At 42.9% G+C, this 24,286-nt stretch overlaps 1 long non-coding RNA gene across 1 annotated transcript in view; it reads left to right on the top strand.

Moving 5' to 3' along the window:
- LOC146857040 (uncharacterized) overlaps window positions 1-15,245 on the top strand; it is a 35,759-nt gene extending 20,514 nt beyond the window's left edge. The window contains exon 3 of the long non-coding RNA XR_014979529.1: window positions 15,166-15,245. This is a non-coding gene — a long non-coding RNA (uncharacterized LOC146857040). The remainder of the gene's footprint in view (window positions 1-15,165) is intronic.
- Window positions 15,246-24,286: the final 9,041 nt, after the last annotated feature.

Raw genomic sequence — 24,286 nt, 5'->3', positions numbered from 1 at the left:
AAAAGGTTATTGAAGTGCACCCCACATGCTTGGTGTTAGATGTTTGTATGTTACATGTTATATACCACACAGTTTACATTGAGATCACTTTGTATGGCTGCACGTTACTGAGCATCATGACATGATGTGGAGGTACATACATTACTTGTCCATTGTGTGACATGTCAACAGATACCATGCACCATGTACAGATTGTGTGATTACAAGGACATGTCATCAGCTAATGACTAACAGCACAACAATTTTATGTAAAGCATCTTTGTTGTTTACTCTGCATGGAAGACATTACATCTGAACATGATCTAGCCATTGTAATCTCATGCATACCTTGGTCATATCATGTGATTTGCTTTCTTTTTACTACTGACCATGCTTGTTTTGTTTTCATATGGGCCTTGACGCTCTGCCCCCATGGTACTTACAGATAGCATTCCATGCTGTGCATGATTGTGCCCTGAATTTCTTAAACATGTGATTTGATGAGTCACACTTTGGTTTCTGTGACAGCTACATACGCTTAGCTGTCTGCACACTGGAAGTGGCTAGTGGATCTATGCCAAGTTTGGTGGGATGTGAGGGCTGGTGTGGTAATATGGCTCCGTGCTTTTTGAGTGAAATGGCTGGGTGCATGCACTGTCTACTTACCTGCTCTGTAGCACATTTGGGGCCAATTTCTGACACATCTTTCTGGGTGTGTGGCAGAGTGCTCCATCTTGCTCAGCTTTGGGACAAGGGTTCAAGGTGGGAGTAATAGGGCTGGCTTCTCACCCACAAACCCCCCTCCCTGTTAAGATGGCTACCTACCGGCTAGTTTGATGAGGGCAATGTAATGGCTGTCACATGGTTCTGGGTGGGATGGGTGCTCCATCCTGGTGTGCTTTGTGACAAGGGTGCCTGGTGACGTTGTAGTGCAGGCTTCCTAACCACAAACCCCCTCCGTGTGAAGATGGCTTCCTACCTGTAAGTTTGGTTGGTAAGGTACAATGGCTGCCACATTTTTCTGGGTGGGGGGAGTACTCCATCCTGTTGAGCTGTGGGACAAGGGGGCCTGGTGGGAGTTGTAGTGCTGGCCTCCCACCCACAAACACCCCTCCCTGTTAAGATGGCTACCTACCTGTTAGTTTGATGGGGCAATGCAAGGGCTGACACATGGTTGTAGGTGGGGGAGTACTCCATCCTGCTGATCTGTGGGACACGAGGGCCTGGTGGGAGTTGGAGTGCTGGCCTCCCACCCATAAACCACCCTCCCTGTGAAGATGGCTACCTACCTGTAAGTTTGGTTTTTGAAATACAATGGCTGCCACATGCTTCTGGGTGGTGTGGAGTGCTCCATCCTGCTCAGGGGTGGGACAAGGGGGCCTAGTGGGAGTGGTAGTGCAGGCTTCCTCACCACAAACACCCCTCCCTGTTAAGATGGCTACCTACCTGTAAGTGTGATGTGAACAAACACCCCTCCTTGTTAAGATGGCTACCTACCTGTTAGTTTGATGGGGCAATGCAAGAGCTTACACATGGTTGTGTGTGGGGGAGTACTCCATCCTGCTGAGCTGTGGGACAAGGGGGCCTGGTGGGAGTTGTAGTGCTGGCCTCCCACCCACAAACACCCCTTCCTGTTTAGATGGCTACCTACCTGTTAGGTGAAGGTGAGCAATAGAATGTCTGCCACATGGTCATGGGTGGGAGAGTGCTCCATCCTGCTCAGCTGTGGGACAAGGGGACCTGGCGGGAGTTGGAGTGCTGGCCTCCCACCCCCAAACTCCCCTCCCTGTTAAGATGGCTACCTACCTGTAAGTTTGAAAAGAGCAATGCAATGTCTGCCACATGGTTCGTGGTGGTGGGAGTACTCCATCCTGGTGTACTTTGTGACAAGGCTGCCTGGTGTGAGTTGTAGTGCAGGCTTCCTCACCACAAACCTCCCTCCCTGTGAAGATGGCTACCCACCTGTAAGTTTGGTTGTTGAAATACAATGGCTGCCACATGCTTCTGGATGGGGTGGAGTGCTGCATCCTGCTCTGGGGTGGGACAAGATCCTGGTGGGAGTTGAATTGCAGGCTTCCTCATGGCAAACACCCCTCCCTGTTAAGATGGCTACCTACCTGTTAGTTCGATGGGGCAATGCAAGGACTGCCACCTGATTCTGGGTGGGGGGAGTGCTCCATCTTACTGAGCTGTGGGTCAAGGGGGTCTGGTGGGAGTTGTAGTGCTGGCTGCCTATCCACAGACACCCCTCTCTGTTAAGGTGGCCGGATCCCTGAGGAACAGAGGAAGGGAATGGTTACACAGGGCTCTTGGGTGGGGGGAGTATTCCATCCTGCTCAGCTGTGGGGCAGGGGGCCTGGTGGGAGATGTAGTGCTGGCTGCCTGTACACATGCAACCCAGGGAATGTTGCTAGCTACCTTTGGGGTGAATCAGAGGGAGTGAAAGCTGGATCTGTGAGACATGTGTTAGGGAGTGTGTGCTGCACATGAATGCATTTGGGCCTAGGAGGTGTAGCTTTGTAGTTGTGCAAGACAGTACATAGCAGTGTGATGGTAGACATTTGTTTGTACTTACCAGCCTCCACTCCCCCAGCTATTCCTGTGAGACTCTCTGGATGCAGTATGGCAAGCACCTTGTCCTCCCATGCAGTTAATGTTCTTGGTGGAATGGGAGGGCCACTGCCAGTCATCTGAGCCAGCTGAGGGTTCTTGTTGTTCCTCTCTTTCACCTGTCTCTTGAGGTCATGCCACGGCTTCATGATCTCCCTCTTGGTGTGTGGGACAGTCCCTACTGCATTGACCTTGCTGACTCTCCTTGTCCACATTTGTGTTCTGGTGGCTAATGGTGTTTGTTGGACCAGGCTACCAAACAATTGTGGTTCTACTCTGATTACCTCAGCTACCATGACTGTCAACTCATTGTCAGTGAATTTGGGCATTTTCTTCAGTGCTATGGTGTGTGATGTGCAAATGGGTTAAAGGTAAGAGAGTGGTGGTGGTGATATAATTGGTGTGTGTGTGTTGTTGTGCTGATGAGATGTGTGGTGGTTTGCTTCTCCTTTGTGCTGTAGGGTTCATTATTTCAGGGGTGGAGTATTGCAAAGGATTCTGGTCAGGGAAGGGGCTGGTTTTATACTCAGCTATGTGGGTGTGTCAAAATGGAGTATTGCTGTCAGGTGTGTTGTGTGGGTTGTCTTGGGATTTGTATTTTTTTAGTTGCCATGGGGATGTGTCATTGGGGTGTGTTAAGTGTTTTTGGGGGCTGAGCTAGTTTGATGTGTACACATGGTGGCCTTGTTGTGTGTTTTTTTGTCAACCGCCATAATTGTTCCGGAGCAGCCGCGGCAGTGGGTATGCAACAGCGCTTCCGCCGGCTCTCCCTTTCATCACTGTTTGCGATCGCGGCGGTCGGAAACAGCAGATTGTTCCACTGTCACCTCAATGGTACCCTAATTTTACATGCGGTCAGTCTGCTGGCCTTGCGGCAGTTTTGGCTTTTTACGCCACAAATCCGGCTTCTGTGGATGGATTTTCACCTGCTCTGCCCGCTACCGCAAGTTTTTTGTGGTATTGTTCTGCCGCGGTCCGTTTTTTCTGGCATTTGATCCGAATGGGACCGCCGGTTTTGCCGCGGTACGTGTGGATGGTTCATTTCCACTACCACGGTGGTCGGAATGGTTTCCCCCTGCCATCCTCATAGACCCCTTAGTCTGTCTGAAGTAATGTCATTAATAATATCACACATGACTGATTGGCCAAGGAACAACTCTGAAAATGTAGGGAGCAGGAGTGTAACTGAAAAGAAAGGAGAGCTGTAAAATGACAGGAAATCAAGCTTGTGCAGGCCATAAAAATGCTACAATTACCAGGGATTCTTGATTGCATCACACACTGAGCAAAACTCAAGAGGTTACTGGATGTACATGCTAGGGAAGACCAAAGATGTTGAAGGGGTGTGCCTCCCATGTTTGAAGACAAAATGCACGTGTAATAAACTGAGCCCTTGTACTGGAGTGTTGCTTTGTGCATCTTTCAGGTCATCTTTGTAGGAAAATGCCTCTTTTTGCATCATCACCCATATTATTTAGCCTGATTTTGTTGTTTTATAGATTCTGCACACTGGGACCCTGTTACCCAGGACCATGTTCATGTGCTTTGACCCTTAAACACTTGTTGACCTGATTAAAAGTTCTGATTGGCATATTTACCTTACCTATGAATCACTAGTAAACAGCACCAAGTGTGCCCAGGGCCTGCAAGTTAAATGTCACTAGTATACTTCAGCAATTATTTTGCCACCTCTAAAGTCACAAAACAAAGCATGTCTTCAACCTACCCCTGCCACCTGAGTGTACGTTTTTTAAATTATTAAATTCGAAGTGGAAAACCAAACGTTTTGCCATGCCTAAAATTACCTTTTACATAATTATATGTCTCCTCTAATGTAGGGCCTGAGTGCCCATAGAGCAGGGTGCACAGTATTTCAAAATTAGGACATGTGTACTCATGCTCTACATATCTTGGCAGTGAAAAAATGTGGAAAGTTGTTCTTCACTGTGGCATGTCTCTCTAATAAAAATGCACTAGATTGCATTATAATGCATAACTTCAGTTTGGAAAGAGCTAGAGCAATGTTTTAAGCGCTCAGACATATAGTAATTTAAAATCCAATCTAATGGTTGTCAGATTTAATTCACTATTTTGAAAATGCCTCTTGTATAAAGTTGGAACCTGTCCAAGCCAAATGTGCCTTTCTGCCAGTGTCCAATGTCACCTGTCAATGCCTCTCCTTAGGTGAGATGTGTATTGCTCCCAGATAGTTAACAATTCACTTGGGTGTGGGTGTGGGGAGATGTATTTCCTCCTAACAGGATGGTCACCTGGGTTGTGCCCACAAACTTAATCACACTCCTAAAGGTGCATACCATGTCACATGCAGATGTAATTCACACCTAGGCCTCCCCCATTACTGTTCTGCTAGTCAACCATTCCCAGTGAAAAAGGGGCTGCACCAGCAATGGATTTCAGTGACCACAAAGGAAAGTTTGCCATTAGCATGATCACACCTCTGGGTGGGCACAGGGAGCTCTGTATGGGGTGAAGACAGTTTCTGTCATGCTGGTTTTAGGTGGAACGGCACTGCAGGATAGTTTACAGTAAAACACACAGGAAGTGCTGTATTAGAGGGTAGGATCATCCCAGGAGCTTTTACCCCATTAGTTAGGGACCAGCTAGGCATTACCCCCAAACACAGGCTGGACATGACCATAAAAGTACAACTCCCAGTAACCCTTTTAGAACACATCTGGGAATGTGTAAGACAGTAAAAACACTGCACCTGCTTTTGAACCTTTGAGAGAGACCCCAGGGCTAGACCTTCTCCCACTTATAGCCAGGAATGAGAAGTGGACTCCAAGGCGATGTCGGTTGACCTCCTTTGAAGCTACAGGGACACAAAGGCTGCACTAAGATTACCTTCCTGAAAAGCCCAGCTGACCAGTTCCAACTGGACATGCCTTGGACCCTGGCTTCCCCTAGAGTGAGTCCTGACCCCCAAGTAGTGTCCACGATGTCCTGGTGTCCTTGGATAAGAGCCAGAGTGTACTCCTCCTGCAATTATTGTTTACAACGTATTTGTGTCTATATTTTTGTGGATCTCTGTACTTTTATGCGCATATATAGTATTGCTTTGTGTGTGTAGATATATGTATTGCTTCTCCTCACCTCATATGCAAATCTTAGCAGGTCCGCTCTGCCTCTCATCCTTCTAAGGTCATTAAAATTATAAGTATTGAGTAGATTAGCAGTAAACAATCAAGTAGAGTTAGCAGTAAACAGTAACAGGGCCAGAATATCTCACGGGGTGGAGGAACGCATTACAGATTCAGGTGTTATGTTTAGTTAAGCTGTTATATGCAGTTGTATTCTGTTACCTTAATGTTATGTTGTGTTACTTTTCATGGGCTAAACCACACATGTGCTGCATGTCTAATACTTATTAGGTACTAAAGGCAAGACCGATTGCATTGCAAATACCACCTCAGCATCATCACAACATCATCTCAGCATCACTCACCTTTCCCACATCAACCCCAAAGCACCATCTCAGTATCAGCACAGCACCATCTCAGCACAGCACTACCTTTACCTCAGTGCACCACCAGCACACCGCCGACTCAGCATCACTCCACACCACCTCAGCAACACTCAGCACCACCTCTCCAATGCTCAGCACCAGCACAGCACCACCGCAGAATCACTCACCACCAGCGCAGCACCACCTCAACCTCAGCACAAAACCATCTCAGCATCAGCACAGCACCACCTCCGCATTAGTGCACCAGCGCAGCCCCACCTCAGCACCAGTGCATCCCCACCTCAGCAACATCTCTGCACCAATGCAGCACCACTTCAGCATCAGCACAGCACTACCTCAGCATCAGCGCAGTATCATCTCAGAACAGCCCAGACTCTATATCATCAGCACCACGCAAGCAGCACTTGAACTCAGCATAACTACCTCAACACCATAATTGCACTCCACATAATAACACTCACTGCAACATAATTAAACTCAACATATTTACTCTGAACTCAATACAACTTAAAAGTACCCCACATAAATGCACTATATACCACATACAAGCAATCCACACAAATGCACGTCACACCATGACACATAATTCCAATGAGCATCATTTCACTCTACGCCTGTCATCTCTCCCTGTACATGCACTGCCCCTCTCGTCACACTGCCACTAACCCCTCTCATCTCCAATTTCAACTATCCTCGCTCATTCCTCCCTCACACTCCCGATCTCCTCTCTATACTACCTGCTCACACATGCTGCCTTCCTATACCACCTCATGCTGTGCAACAGTCCACCTCCTGACTCTCCCCCACCCTCTGGGTGCCCCTCATTTTCATCAATCTCTCTCTCTCTCTTACTTTTGTTCGCTCACATACTTCCCACCACTCTCATATTAGTTCACTTCAGGTGTTCAAGCACAAGTTATTTTCAATGCCTTTTGAACATTCCCATCCCTCAAACCCACGTACTCCTCTGCTTCTTAGAGTCTCTTCCGCGTATACTGCGTCTGTGGCCTTCTCTCCCCTTCTTTATCTCTATCTCACACACTCTTTCTGCTCCTCTATCTAGAGTTCATTCACCACTTTGTGCACAAACATTCTATCCTACTTAAACTTCCTTTCTATCTATTCTTTGCAGCTCTCACCCCTATCTATTCACCGGATCACATAATTCCACTACACAAATCCACACCACACAATTCTACCCCAATCAATTCCACAACTAGCAATTGCAATTCAACCCACATAGTTCCACTCTACACATCATACATCTACCCCACACAAAACCAAAACATGTAGATAAAAGACATTGTCATTTACAGTGCCAATAGCTCTAACTCTTGCAAATGCGAGACCTATTGCATTGCAAATGCTTGTTTTACTGTCCATCACTGCCAGGCAAACCCTAAATACCAGATGAGTACAGTAAGGAAACTCAAACCTTTCCTACCTCAGGACGACTTCAAGATGGTGGTCCAAGCTCTTGTATTGCAGAGGCTAGATTACGGAAGCTCCACTCTTTGTGGTCTTCCTAAATACAATTTGGCCTCACTAAGGGCCTCCCTTAATGATGCTGCCAGACTGATAACCGGTACAAAAAGAAATGGTCACAAATCCCCAGCACTAAAAACCTTAAACTGTTTGCCATATGAAACAAGAATATAGCTAAAGATTGCTTGCATGACTCAGAAAGCAATACATTTCAAGACCCCCATATATCTGTCTTAAAAGGAGTTATCAGGGGGATGCAGATCCTCATGAAGTGCAAGGTCACTGCTACTGAGACCCCAGGCTTTCCTCAAAAAGAGAACAAGTTACAGAGCCTTCTTGGGCATCTCCCCGAAGATAGGAAACTCTCTGCCACCGGATGTCCGCCGAATCCCACCTTCCTCTTCTTTCAAAAAAGAAGTGAAAACAATACTGATGAACACGTTTCTCCCCTAAGTGTCTTTAGGTCCTATTGTTTACTCACCTGCCCACTATCCCGATGCCCTGACCACTACCTTGATGTGCAACCATTGACTCCAGCGTTCCTTGCCACTCTCATATATGTAACAACTGTCTTTCCTTACAACTGTACCCTACCTACCCTATAATGTGAAGCGCTCTGATACCCTTTAGGATCTTGTTCGCGCTATAAAAAACTTTATAAATAAATAAAATAAAAATAAATACAGTAAAATAATGCTCTTGTCGCCATGACAGATGACAACTATGGTGGGGAGACCATTACATTTTATATTTTCAAAAAAGAATTATTATTTTGGGATTTTCTTTTTGAAAGTTAAAAAAGAAAACTGTTACGTGCAGGGCTGCAGCAGCATGACACAGCCCTACACCAAACAGCGAAAGGCATTGGGAGGAACCACTGTGATGGTGATTTCACCCATTGCATTATATATGACCTCTTGCTTGGAGTCATTTATAAATGTGGCAGGTGGTTTCTTCACTTGGGTGAAGGAGTGATTTACTCCATCCCCCTGACAGAACAATGAGCTTTCTGCCCATAATTAAATCAGGCCCAAGTCAGAAGGTAAAACTTCCAACCAGGTCAAAAGTGGTCTCTGTGTCAGACTTATGCTCCATTGTAGTCAGCCTTAATATTTAACTTTGACCTGATCTAGTGCGATCAATTGCCTGCGGTTGGCAGTTTGTGCGTTTTGGTGCTAAAACTTGAATCAAACTTTAAAAAATCATATCTCTAGTTCCCCACATCCAATTGGTGATTTTCTGGTGTCAATTTGCTCATTAAAGTTCCCCTTATTTCTATTAACTGGAGTGGAATTTTTATTGTGTTGTGTTTTCTATTTTTTATCTGCTTTGATACTGGTAAGTACTTTATACATTTCTCATAAATTAAGCCTGACTGCTCTTTTCCACAGCAACCAAGATTTGAGCTCATTTTTAGTTGTTGAGACCTAATTGAATCTGTTACGAAATTGTGACATTATTATTTGGTGAGGACTCCAACTAGTAATCCATATTCTCATGCTCTTCTTCTAAAGAATAATCAGGAAGAGCTCCTATGATCTAAAGGAAGAATCAGTAGTTCCACTAATCAAGTCTGACAGTGAAACATCCTAGAGCATCACTGATGCTGGAGATACAACAATACTTTCTCAATATATCAAAGATTTGGTTTGTGCCCTGTGGTAACCACAGCTCGTTGGATGAGGACTGATGCCAAATGTCCAGTGTGCATTTAACACCATAAGAAATGTCAAAAACCTACTTCTGAGCAGAAATAAGTCAATTGGTTTTTTGAGCTTTAAGATGTAGTGGCCTGTGGAGGGAGTGCTGCGGGCAGGGGAGGGGCAGGGTGGGGGTAGTAAACAACGGAATACGGATGAACAGAGGTAAGTAAACAATTAAATAAATAAAATGAATTTTGTTGCGCGCGCGGCACCGTATTCCGGTGTATACGGTCTTGGAGACCCCTTCTCCTTTGTGATTGGCAGCGGGAAAAACATTCTGAGCAGGTAGTGGTCCCACGGATCATGGCTTGGTCTTAAAAAACTCAAACTGAAACTTTTATTCTTCTTTTTTAAATGAATCAAATTTCCTTTAAGGAAAACGGGCTGCATTTTCAAAAATAAAAACTGCTTTAGTAGAAAGGCAGTCACAGACTCCAGCAGACCACAATCCCTATGAGTGCCGGCCATTCCCAATGGGTCGCAAAATGCAACATGCCTCATAAATATTAATGAGGCAGGTTCTTTGTGACCCATTTGGGATTTTCAAACAGTGTCGCCGACACTGTTGAACATCAGTGTTTGCAACTTGCAATTTGTGATTCACAAAAAATGCAAATTGCAAGTTGCATACACTGAGGGTCATACATCTGGCCAAAAAGTCACCATCCCTCTTGTCTCCATTAAAATCAACTAAAAAGGAAACTGTCGGGCAGACCCTAAAGACACACTTCTTTATGATGATGGATGTTGCTCTTTCTCTGTCATCTGCTGCCTGTAAAACTTAAAAGCTCATGCGATTTGCCAGGAATACTGGTAGGGTGTCCACAAGATTGTACATATTTCATCTTTGGAGAGGGCAAATTGTAAAATCGGGCCATGTTTTTACTGCCATTTGCATGAAAACAGATATAGCTGGTATTCATGTGTAAAGTTATTTGTTGGACATAGCTTACTCTGCAGCGTCACTCTCAATCTTTTTGCCTTTACCCCTCTTGTTTTGTCGAATTTGTTTTTGCTGGCCATGGGACTCTCTGTACTTTACCACTACAAACCTGCACTAAAGTGCTTGTGCTCTCTCCTTTAGTGTACATTTAATGTACTTGCAAGTCCTCAGTAAAGTGGCACTACATGTACCCAGGGCCTGTAAATTAACTGCTGCTAGTGGACCTGCAGCACTCACTGTGCCACTCACTTAAGTAGCCATTTAAACATCCTTTTATTGTTCCTCTTATCGTGCATGCTATTTACCTACAGGGAGGTACCACAGAAGGGAGTTGGGTTAAGCCCATTTGTGCTCCTCTACGGTTACCCTGATAGGGGATCTCTCAGCCTAGTGAGAGAGTGGAGGGAGCAAGCTTGTCAGAAGCCCCCTAAGGATGTAGTCAGTTACATGCTAACTTTCCACAAACAGACGCAGCACTTCTGAAAGAAGGCTAAGCAGAATCATTCTTGAGGCCTGCCTAGAGGTAAAGAAATGCTGGAACGACCAGAAGTCCACACTGGTAGAGTTCCAACCTGGACCGTAGTTGTGGTGCCTAGAGCTCTCTAATATTGTTGGGCAGGACCCCAAGAAGGTGAAAGGCCAGAAGGGGGAGACCACCTACCTGGTGGACCTCAAAACCTCTAGAAACCCCCAAAGGGTGCTTCATATCAAGCATCTGAAACCACTCTTTTGGAGGTCTGATGTTACCATGCTCCTTATGACAGATGATGGGGTGGAAGAGGAGAATTGACCTCTCCCTGACCTCCTATAATCTAAGGAGCACAGAACATCAGTCGAGGGTGTCAACCTCTCTCCTACTCTGACTCCAGAACAGCAGAGGGAATGTCACCTGCTGTTGGGTCAGTATGCCTCACTGTTGTCCCTTACCCCTGGGTTTACACAATTGTGTACCCATGACATAGTTACTGGATAGAGTACACCTCTTAAAAACCAAAATGTACAGGTTATGGGCTAAGGTGAGAGCCAGTATCAGAGAGGAAGTCTCCAAGATGCTCGTACTAAGACTGATTAAGCCCTTCAACAGTCCGTAGTCCAGCCCAGTTTTGCTGGTGCCCAAGACCGGTCGACCGTGCAATCCCCCAAACGTAGGTTTTGTGTTGAATAGTGAGGACTCAATTCAATCACTAAGACTCACCCCATCCCACAGCTGATGAGCTCATAGACAGGCTGTGCACTGCTAAGTTCCTCAGTACCTTCAATATTACATCAAGGTACTGGCAGATTGCCCTGACTGAGGGATCTAAAGAGTGGGCAGTATTCTCAACCATAGAGGGCCACTTCAAATTTCTGGTGATGCTCTTTGGTTTAAAGAATTCCCCTACCATCTTTCAGAGGTTGGTAAACAGGGTCCAGACTGGGAAGTAGGCATTTCTCACCACCTACCTATATGATATAGCTGACTTAAGGTCCAGCTGAGGAGAACCCCTGTATGACCTCCCGGAGGCTCTTAGTAAATGATAGCTAGGGTAGGGAACTGCAGTGTATCTGGGACACCTGGAGGGTGGGGGTAAGGTACAGCCTCTCCAGGCCAAAATTGAGAGCACCCTTGCCTCGCAACCCTTCAAATCTCAGCCTGAGGTGAGGGCCTTCCAGAGTCTGAACAGATATTACAGAGGGTTTGTTTAGGGAAATGGCACAATTGTTACCCCCTTAACTGAGGTGACTTTAAAGAAGCAGCCCAAAAAAGTGATCTGGATAGACACCTGTTAGATATGGGGGTCTCTAGTTGGCACAGGTAGGTACTTGTGACAAATAGGGACCCTTGCCTCTAGTCAGGGTAAGGGGGTACACTCCTAAAATAACCCCTGCTCACCCCCTTGGTAGCTTGGCACGAGCAGACAGGCTTATCTCAGAGGCAGTGTGTAAAGCATTTGTGACCACATACAGTAATCCAGTGATACCACTACAAATGGACACCACACAGGTTTTATATAAAAAATACGTTTATTTATATAGATTTACCACAAGACCATAAACGACAAAAATACACAATACTATTACTTTAAGATGGTGGTTTTTAGCTTAGTTCAGTTCAGTTCTTAAGATGCGACACTTTGCGTCAATGTACCTTACGATGCGTTGCGCTTCCACGATAAGCAATGTCGCAGCGATGGAAATGCGGCAAAGTTCTGGTGCAAAGAAATAAAGATAAGAGAAAAGGTTCCCTTAAGGCACAAATAAGAACAGGTATAAAATAATGTACCTTATGACTTAACAAATACATACAACAAAATATGGAAAAGTTAAAAGTTCATTTATTTGAATATATTAAAAAACAGTCAATAGGGATAACTAAACTAAATCCCTGAACTAAAACAAGATAAAATTAAGACAATATATATAATTGCGACCTGCACAATTACAAGCAGACAGAACAGTTACAACACACATTTGTTGGATACAGGTTTGTATATTCTTTCTCCGCTCTAATGACACCAGAGTAGTATCACTACAAAATCAGCGTATCTATTATGGTGTTGGAGACTTGAATTATACGCTTTAGGTTGCGTCGACGCGTTTCTGTGATAACTCCTTCTTATAATCACCTTTATCAAGACATAAAATGTGTCTGCCAGAACCAGAGGGTATGTAAAATCGCCCTAGGATTAAATGTCATGCAGAGAATTAGCATCATTTTTAACTCAGTGGACTTATAGCATTACTGTAGTTAATACATGGAAAAAATCACAACATGTTCACTATTCATTGTCTTCTGTTATCTCTATTACTTATGTTGGTTACAATGAGCACCATTTTTTTCTCTAGGTTAACATGTGCATTTTTTCAAAATATTAGACAAACCTTAAAAAAAAAAAAAAAAAAACATAGAAATAATTTGCTGGAAGTGGCTCATGGCTATTGACTTTATCGCTCAAAATTTGGCCACATGGTTTATCGACAATAAAAATTACTGCAAACATATCCTGTATTTTCCCAATTTATCTTGAGCTAACAAAGCAGTAAGTAAGGCTATTTATTCGGAAAACGTATTAATAACCTAACCTAGCTAACCCAAATATACTACCTTGGTTCCACATATAAAAAAAATGTTGTTCTAGAAACGCAGATAAGGGGCACTTGGGGCCTCAGATTTCTCTAGTCTTGAAACAACATAGGGGGTACGGGTCCACTAAACCAGAAGAATTGTAACAAAAAACACCCAAGTTTCAGAGATAGACTTATGGGGTAGTCATATTAATATTAATATCAGCTTACCCTGGAATAATATTGACGATCCTTTATAGGGATCACTTCACGTTTCCAAAATTAACAGATACTATTGAGTGTTCGAGCTTTATGTTAAAACTCGCTAGCTAACCCATATTCATTGTTTTTTCTTTCCTGTCCTATGGTGCAGGCAATTTTGGCCTGATTGCATATAACTCTTATGGTCTACAACACAACCAATTTCCCTTGGTCTTTCATGAGCAGGGGGACAACAAAAGATCGCATTTATTCAGAACAGGTAGGCACGAATCTAAACTATCTCCTCTTTCCCTAACAATGTAGCATTGTATAAGATATGCATTAATGCAAAACTCCATGTTACCACAGAAACAGAAATATACCTCTACCAGCAGCATTGTATAAGGCGATTACAGAAGCCCACGCTCCAATTTGGAAACGTGAAGTGATCCCTATAAAGGATCGTCAATATTATTCCAGGGTAAGCTGATATTAATATTAATATGACTACCCCATAAGTCTATCTCTGAAACTTGGGTGTTCTTTGTTAGAATTCTTCTGGTTTAGTGGACCCGTAGCCCCTATGTTGTTTCAAGACTAGTGAAAGCTGAGGCCCCAAGTGCCCCTTATCTGTGTTTCTAGAACAAAACATTTTTTATATGTGGAACCAAGGTAGTATATTTGGGTTAGCTAGGTTAGGTTATTAATACGTTTTCCGAATAAATAGCCTTACTTACTGCTTTGTTAGCTCAAGATAAATTGGGAAAATACAGGATATGTTTACAGTAATTTTTATTGTCGATAAACCATGTGGCCAAATTTTGAGCGATAAAGTCAATAGCCATGAGCCACTTCCAGCAAATTATTTCTATGTTTTTTTGGTTTTTTTTAAGGTTTGTCTAATATTTTGCACACACGTACTGGCACTCGCAATTATAATGAGAGCTTAGCCACTCCTTCTAGCTGTATCTCTTTATTTTATCAGTGGAGACCCAGTGTTCTTTTTCCGGGGATCTAATGACGTGTTTTAAAATTAAAGCAACGCGGTCTAGTGGTTGAAATTGACGGAGTCCTTCGACAGTGTTTATACTTCCGGTACGCATTTTCCGGATTTCCACCACCGGTCGCAGTGAGAAGCGCCAGGACACGTATCCGTGTCGGAGAGATGTAAGTCATTCTGGCTGCCTTCTTAGCAGCTTTGTGTCAATTTTTGGCTTTAATTGGTCGCTTGGCGATGATAGTAGCTGAGTAATGTGGGTCTTATGATTAATTGGAGTCTGTGTGCTTTTTATCTTTGGTTCCTCTATAGGTTTGGGTAGACACACACACGTGTCTCCTAGCGACACTAAGAACTTCGTGATCTCGAAAGTTGTAAGTTTCCCGGTGAAGGGGACATAGGGTGTGGGTGCACACGTGGTGTTTCAGATGGATATGGCTATTCGTACTGGTATATATATTGTTTTATCTGTTCTAGATATTGACATACCTTGAAGGATCTGTGATGTACATATGTTGCATTGGCGTGACTCACGTGGATAACTATTTCTGCGCTGTAGGTAAGCCGTGTCGGTGTGTGTGACGAGCACATCGGAGGGGCCTTCTAGGACCTAGAATCTAAATTAAAAATAAGTTTTTATTGGGCACTTTAGAGTGGCAATATTCAATATGTACTTCAGGTATCAGATTTTCTACACCTCTTTCTTTACTTGCAGGATTGTAGACCATAGCTTTATATGAAGTCTTTTATCTAACAAGGCTGATTGAACGACTATCCGTATCTTTTTGGGACGTATGAACATTATACATTCTTTGCCATTTTGGATTACTTCCGGTCTTTTAGGTAAGATGTCGGGGGATGTTGAAATTTTTTTGGCATGTGGAATGTTGCTGTGTTCGGTCTTTTTTCGTTTGTATTGGTGTTTCAGTGTTGACATCAATTGGCGACCACTTGGTACTCACCAGGTGTGGTGGCATATGAACACATGTGCATGTGAATGGTAGTGGTTTCTTCTATTTTCCTACACATGGTCATCCGACAGGATGAATGGGCACTATTCACTAGTTGAGAATCTTTTCGCTCTGATACTTGTCACCCATGTGGGATTTGTGGTGGCCTTTCCCTTTTTTCTTTTGCTTTGCTTCCTTTTCATTCTCAGTGTTTTTGTGTTGTTTCAAGAAATGTAAAAAGAGAATTTACATCGTATTGTGACAATTATGTGTTTGTATTGTTTCCAGCCCTGAAGAGTCAGAGTTTGACTTTCTCTCTGACGAAACACGTGTCGGCTGGCTGTTTGTGTTCTCGCCTGATGACCCATTAAAGGATACATAAAAATCGCGAAGCGTCAGCATTTTCATGTCATACCAAAGACACACATACTTTGTGCAACTGATATTTGTATGAGTGCACGGGACTGTTCTTTCATGTGTTAAGTGTGGGTTTTTCCCATACGGATTGAGGGGTTGAGGGCTTTCCCCTCCCTGTTAGCACCATACCTAATTTGTATTTTTATTAATATTGCGTATATTGAATGTGTGCGCCATTTTCTTCCTGTACATAAAACCCTTGCTTTGTGGTATTCAACTCCTAAAATAACCCCTGCTCACCCCCTTGGTAGCTTGGCACGAGCAGACAGGCTTATCTCAGAGGCAGTGTGTAAAGCATTTGTGACCACATACAGTAATCCAGTGATAACACTACAAATGGACACCACACAGGTTTTATATAAAAAATACGTATATTTATATAGATTTACCACAAGACCATAAACGACAAAAATACACAATACTATTACTTTAAGATGGTGGTTTTTAGCTTAGTTCAGTTCAGTTCTTAAGATGCGACACTTTGCGTCAATGTACCTTACGATGCGTTGCGCTTCCACGATAAGCAATGTCGCAGCGATGGAAATGCGGCAAAGTTCTGGTGCAAAGAAATAAAGATAAGAGAAAAGGTTCCCTTAAGGCCCAAATAAGAACAGGTATAAAATAATGTACCTTATGACTTAACAAATACATACAACAAAATATGGAAAAGTTAAAAGTTCATTTATTTGAATATATTAAAAAACAGTCAATAGGGATAACTAAACTAAATCCCTGAACTAAAACAAGATAAAATTAAGACAATATATATAATTGCGACCTGCACAATTACAAGCAGACAGAACAGTTACAACACACATTTGTTGGATACAGGTTTGTATATTCTTTCTCCACACTAATGACACCAGAGTAGTATCACTACCAAATCAGCGTATCTATTATGGTGTTGGAGACTTGAATTATACGCTTTAGGTTGCGTCGACGCGTTTCGGTGATAACTCCTTCTTATAATCACCTTTATCAAGACATAAAATGTGTCTGCCAGAACAAGAGGGTATGTAAAATCGCCCTAGGATTAAATGTCATGCAGAGAATTAGCATCATTTTTAACTCAGTGGACTTATAGCATTACTGTAGTTAATACATGGAAAAAATCACAACATGTTCACTATTCATTGTCTTCTGTTATCTCTATTACTTATGTTGGTTACAATGAGCCCCATTTTTTTCTCTAGGTTAACATGTGCATTTTTTCAAAATATTAGACAAACCTTAAAAAAAAACAAAAAACATAGAAATAATTTGCTGGAAGTGGCTCATGGCTATTGACTTTATCGCTCAAAATTTGGCCACATGGTTTATCGACAATAAAAATTACTGTAAACATATCCTGTATTTTCCCAATTTATCTTGAGCTAACAAAGCAGTAAGTAAGGCTATTTATTCGGAAAACGTATTATTAACCTAACCTAGGTAACCCAAATATACTACCTTGGTTCCACATATAAAAAAAATGTTGTTTTAGAAACGCAGATAAGGGGCACTTGGGGCCTCAGATTTCACTAGTCTTGAAACAACATAGGGGCTACGGGTCCACTAAACCAGAAGAATTGTAACAAAGAACACCCAAGTTTCAGAGATAGACTTATGGGGTAGTCATATTAATATTAATATCAGCTTACCCTGGAATAATATTGACGATCCTTTATAGGGATCACTTCACGTTTCCAAAATTAACAGATACTATTGAGTGTTCGAGCTTTATGTTAAAACTCGCTAGCTAACCCATATTCCTTGGTTTTTCTTTCCTGTCCTATGGTGCAGGCAATTTTGGCCTGATTGCATATAACTCTTATGGTCTACAACACAACCAATTTCCCTTGGTCTTTCATGAGCAGGGGGACAACAAAAGATCGCATTTATTCAGAACAGGTAGGCACGAATCTAAACTATCTCCTCTTTCCCTAACAATGTAGCATTGTATAAGATATGCATTAATGCAAAACTCCATGTTACCACAGAAACAGAAATATACCTCTACCAGCAGCATTGTATAAGACGATTACAGAAGCCCACGCTCCAATCTAAAAGTGGTATTTTCAAACACAGAGTGTTAAAACCACCTTCACTAAAATATGTATTTTATCATTCTGAGTTCAGGCATACTAAACTCGAATTTCTACCATGTTCTCTGAGTCAGTTAAGATTAAAAAGATGTAATAATCTAACAGCCCATTCTGGCCTATGTAGAACAGGTAGCCTTGCAATAGTGAAATACAAATTCACTATAAGGACATGCCTCACACATCAGGGAATGTCCTACCTCATACTTACAATGCACCCTGCCCTTGGGCCTACCATAGGGGTGTCTGATATGAAGAAAAGGGAAGGATTAGGGACTGGCAAGTGGGTGCACTTGCCCAGTCAGCATGACAGTACCATACTGCACGCGGGTTCTGCAATGGCAGACCTTAGACACATTTTACAAGGCTGCTTCTGTGGGTGGCACAACCAGTGCTGCAAGCCCACCAGCAGCATTTGGATTTACAAGCCCTGGGCACACTCAGTGCAATATACTAGGGTCTGACAAGTAAACCAAATCAGTCAATCATGGAATCACTAATCAATACATTCATTTACAGTAGGGAGCACTTGTACTGTGGCACCGGACAGTAGTGGCACAGTGCCCAAAGCATCTAACACCAGAAAAACATATGAGGCAACAGGAAAAATGGAAGGGAGACCCACGCCAATGGTGCCAGGTCTAACAACGCCTGTCAGAAACCATCACTCTCAAGAGGCCATGCGTACAGCACCTGTACTCAAGGCTCTTGACTACTCTAAGATATTAATTGTGTAGAAGTATGCTTCAGAGTATGGCCTATGGGCTGCCTAGCACAGTTAAATGAGGACCGAGACCCACCGGTAGCCTTTGTCAGCAGGAGGTTACTTCCCTGGAAACAGACTCGAGGTACTATTGTAAGGGAGGCCTTAGCTGTGGTCTGACCACTGAAGAAGCTGGGACCATACCTGTTTGGGACTCACTTCCAGTTTCAGACAGACCACAGGCTCCTCAGATGGCTCATTCAAATGAGGGGTGAAAATCTCAAGCTGTTGACGTGGTCCATCTCTCTACAGGGAATGGACTTCACGGATCAATACCTCTGAGTCAGACCATTCCAGTGCTGGTGGTCTCTCTAAGTTCTTCAACCTTAGTGATGAGAACTCCCAGGAGGTTGGGTAGTTCTCCCCACTGTCAGCTAGGTAGAACACATGTTAGACCTGTTAAGCTTTGGGTTGTCTTCCCCAAACCTTTTGCCTTACTTCTCCTGTTTGTGCTGAATTTGTTTTGTTGGCCTTGGGACTCTGTGCACATTAATACTGCTAACCAGCACTAAAGTGCTTGTTCTCTCTCCTTTAAACATGGTGAAATTAGCTTATACCCAATTGTTACATTTAATTAACTTGTAAGTCCGTAGTAAAGATGTACTACACATACTCAGGGCCTGTAAATTAAATGCTACTAGCTGGCCTGCAGCACATATTGTGCCACCCACTTAAGTAGCCCTTTAAGCATATCTCAGGCAAGCCATTGCAATCTGTGTGCCCTCTTAAGCTACTAGTTCAACCTGGCAAAGTAAACCTTTTGCCAGGCCTAAATCTTCCATTTTAATACATATAAGCCACCTCTAGGGTAGGCCCTAAATAGCCCATAAGGCAGGGTGCAATGTATTTGAAACGTTGGGCATGTGGTTTTAAATCTGTTTTTCACTGCTTCAAGGCCTACCTCTCCCGTAGGATAACATTGGGTTAACTTATTGCATTTAATAACTGATAACTTGTTGGTAGCAGGTAGGAAAGTCGAGTTTGGACTCTAAAGCACTGTAATTTAGAACCCTCCCTAATGGCAAAGTAGGATTTTTAATCACAACACTTTTAGAGAGTTGATGGATGGAATGCTTGAATTAATTCCAGTCACTGGTAATTACTTGGGCTGCATCCCAATCCATCATTATTTTGCACACCATTCCACCTTAGTTTGGACCCAGCTATATGCAAATCAGTCTTAACCATCCTCCAGTGGGGACAGTCCAGCCTCAACTGCCAAACCAGTTCCTCCCTGAACCGGAACACAAACAGCACAGGACCAGTTCCACCCTTGTTATGGGCTCATCAACCAGGTATTCGCAGGCATGGTTCCCATGCTCACTGTGCCACTGGAATCGAGTTAAACCTGGCTGATGAGCCCATGAATAGGGTGACACAGCCCTGGATTGCTTGTGTTCCAGTTCAGGGAGCACCTGGCCTGGCAGTTTGGGCAGGACTGTTCCCATGGGAGCCAAGTCTAGGCTGACTTGCAAATGGTCGAATCCAAACTGAAGTGGCATGATGGGTGAAAAAAGATGGATTGGGATCCAGCCCAAGTGCTCACAAGTGCTGAGATTAATTTAAGCATTTTATCCATCACTTTGTTTTTTTGATACTTTTTGCAATTTTTTATTTTCTTGTCCTAACCATTTAGTGTCTGCATTCTGTATCCTGGGTCACATGATTAGGATGTCTAGGTGTAGCTGGCAGTTGGTCTTTGCATATTATTGCCAAACTGTGAAACAAAGGAGGAACAGGTGTTGTCAGTATGGGTCATCTCTGTCAGATTGAGGGGGAAGAGATGTCACCTATCACATCACAAAGATACTGCTTCATCACACTCACAAGGAATAACACAGTAGACTTTTGTTCCTCGGACAAGCTGGGGCCATGGCTGAGAGGTATAAAATTCCAGACCTCTCTAGTGGGGGGACTTTAGAAGCTTCTGTAACCATGAGTAAATAGTGGACCCTTAGGCCTAACTCTTCAGATCACTTCTGGACCTGTGGACTCAGCCAGGAAGAAGGACTACCCAGCTATAAGGTTTACCCTTCTGCTAAAACTCTGGTTTACTGACTAAAGACTGCTGTTGCTGCACCAGGACTATTATTCTGCTGTGAGCTGCTCTGATATATCCAGCCAGAGTAGACCCATAACTCCAGGTAATCTCCAAGGTCAGTCAGCTGACCCTCAGTCCAAAGCCACAGGGACATAATAGGTTTTTTAAAAATATTTTTTTTACTGCTTTTGAGGTATTAGATGACTTTAATGCATGATTTGTTAAAAACCTTTGCAACAGTGTAGAGAGACAAAAAGTCATTCATTAAATTCTAGCTTTAACATTAAAAGTTAAAAAACATCATTATGTCATACAATCTAAAACTTCATTAGATACTAACTTATAACAATTGTGAATGAAAAAGAAATTATTGTATCATAAAAACATCTATTACATGCTGCTGACAACAAGGTGCTGTATAGATTATGATCATTTAGGAAAAGAGGATTTGGTATCTTTTCTAAAGAAAGGGAGAGAAGCTATGTGGAAGGTACAATTTGGACAGATAATCTTCTGTTGTGCCTTGCATAATTTGAAGGTCGGAGGCATGTCTGTTGGTCAGCAGCCAAAAGCGGCAGTGTCAGTGAGGAGGAGGAGTCAAGTTTCCAGTCTGTCTGTCCCGTTCACATCACACCTCCTCTAACTTCTTGGAGAAGCGATCCATAAATCTGACCATTGCACAATTCAGAGTGGTATTCAAGGGATCAAAACAGGCCAGATCAAGCCAGATCCTCTGCAGGATCTCATGTCTTTCGAAAACCAACCCCTTCGTAGCAGAACCCTTCTATCCTCTAAGAGGGTGGGGCACAGGCACATTACGTGTGTTATGTACTACTTGTGTAGGCCGCAGAGCCGACACATTTCCTGAGCGTAGTCTCTTTTCCATTTTGGGAGGTGACAGGATAAGGGGATGACCCACATATCGCCGAGTCGGCAAGGGTCACAGTGGTAAGTACTCGTTCAAGGGCTGAGTCTTGACACAGCTTCGCCACTTATAAATCTCTTTTTCTGGCACACATCAAATATCCATGCCTTTGCACCACATAGATGTGGAGGGGTGGTCCATGGATCCCCAGCACCTTGCTATGTCCAGTTTGGCTACTAAACCTAAAGCCATCAAATATTCTATGGTGTGTATAATCTACCAGCTATCCATAATCCTCAAGAGTGCCACCTTTGGGCACAATTCTGCTGCATTGTTCAGTGTTTGTGTGATCTGCATATGGGTCATACTCGAGTAGTTTGCAATGCTCAGACAGAGCCATATGAAATGAAAGATTCTGGGTCACCACAGCAGGTGCAGCAGGCCAATCTCGCATGTCCCATTCTTCACAGACTATTTCGAGCTGTAGTAGGTCTGATGGATATAATTGAATTACATTAGACAGGAGGGTATGACCAGAGATTATGATGCCATTTTTGATTCCCACTTGTCATCATCATTGAGTTCTCCAACATTCTCCTCCAAAGCTTATCAGGGGCTTAAGGGTGGTGGTGGGGGGGGGTCTGGAGCATTAACTAGGAGGGATCTGTTGATCATCGAAATCCTCTTACTGCTGATGGGACTCATTGTCAGTTTTGCCTCCAGGGAGCTAAATTCAGGAACCTCCTTGAGCATCGTTCTGTACGTATCAAGGGCATGCCATGTCTGTCAATATTTGAAAAATAGGTTGTCACCCAGTTCTGTGACTCCTATGTGGTTCCAGCCTTGAAAATCCTGCAGGCAGGTTACCTACTTTAACCACGTACCCTTCCATAATCGGGTCAGAGCCTTCGATCTGCGTGATAGCATGGCCTACCATCACATCAGCTCACATAGAAGAAGCCATGGATGCCCCATCAATTATGGACTCACAACTCCAGATGCCAGGAGGAGTTGTGTCTGTCAATGAGGAATATCATGTGTGTTACCCAGTAATAGAAGCACACAACACACATGCCATTACTGATATCAGTTTTTCGTCACTTCAAATGATCACACATGACACTTGATGTGACCATAGGTCATAATTTTTTTTTGTTTTTTCTTTCAATTTTTTAATGTTTCATTTGTGTTTGAAAATATCTTTTCATAGCTTTTTTCAAATACCCATTGATATTCAATTCAAAAAATCAACATACAAAAATTCACTGAAGAACACAGCGTTGGAGTGAATCAAATTACAAAATACTCAATGCCACAAACTACATTGTTGGACATGACATAGACACAACATAGAATACAAAAAACAGATGAAATGAGCACGAGTTCTGTGTTTCGTAAGCAAGTTTCTCTTTTGTGAAGACAAGAGAAAAATAAGCACATTTTTTGACGTTGAGATCCATGTCTCTGAAGGTGTTCTAATGACCACACTCCACACAAAACCTACAGACAGGAATACAGCATTGCACTACACGAGTCACCATTCGCGAAGTCTCCGTGACAACTTACATTTGGACAATTCCGGAGCATCAAGCTGAATTGTTCATACAAAACTGAGTACACATTTCATGCATATAATCTGATTGAGAAAATAAAAATACGAGGACACCGCAAAAACTCGAGACATGCAATGAAAAGTGCATGGTGGCCATCTCGTTAGGAAATTCTACACAAAAAAGAAAAGTCTAAAATAGAACGTCTAGTTTGTGTGACTACATTTGTCCTCGGACTAATCAATTGAAAAAAGTGATCAATCAAAATTGGCATTTGATTCAGAGCCTTGACACGTCCTTTACAAAACCACTTTTTGCTCTTAAAAAAGAAAGCAGTAATGGTAACCAGGTGATTTGCGCAGCACTACCTTAAACAGTGATCAAAAACACATTATGTGAACAACTGCGTTTACCACCCATTGTTTGTCATCATAGGTGTGGCACATGTGTATGTTGTAACCTGACCATTAAAGGATCTTTGTTTGCACACAACAACATCAATTGGAAACACGATTCATTTTACAATTATAAAACTCAAAATGTAGTCTATGGAATACTGTGCCCAAAATGTTAGATTGGAAAAACAAACCAAGAAGTGAGACAGCGGATAACACAACATAAATCTAGAATTCGCAAGAGGATTCTCACGGCCCCATTAGTCAACCACTGGATTGGCCACAAACACACTGAGAATGAACTAAACTGGACTGTCATATCAAATGCGGAAACAGACCCCCATGGTGGGGATTTGGACAGAAGACTAACTCAGAGAGAAGCTATGATAATCGTTAAATTTAATACAGTAGTTGTCGGACTAAATGAAATGTCGGAAATATACAATTTGTAGATATTCTGCAGGTCGAACTACCTTTTAAAAAATATATTTTCACTATTTCAAATGTCGTGACTCCATCTCCGATAAGTCTTTTTTAAGGGAGTCATCGAAACAGTGATGGAATATTTTCCTCACACAGTCGCTTCAACAAATCTGGGCTCCATCCATTCTCCTTGGAAGCATGAGAGCGGCCTGTTGATAACATTCAAACATACTTCCGCATATTTTGCCAGCCCTGCACTCTTTATGATCGTTGCAAAAAAAATTACAGTTCCCAGAAGCCCCGGATGATTGCGTAATTTTATACATATGATGTTAAAACTCCGGAAATCCA

The sequence above is a fragment of the Triturus cristatus genome, chromosome 3_2 (genome assembly GCF_964204655.1).
Source record: "Triturus cristatus chromosome 3_2, aTriCri1.1, whole genome shotgun sequence".
Classification (NCBI taxonomy): Eukaryota; Metazoa; Chordata; class Amphibia; order Caudata; family Salamandridae; genus Triturus; species Triturus cristatus.
Note: the sequence above shows the minus strand (reverse complement) of the source record. Positions and strands in the feature narration are given on the sequence as shown.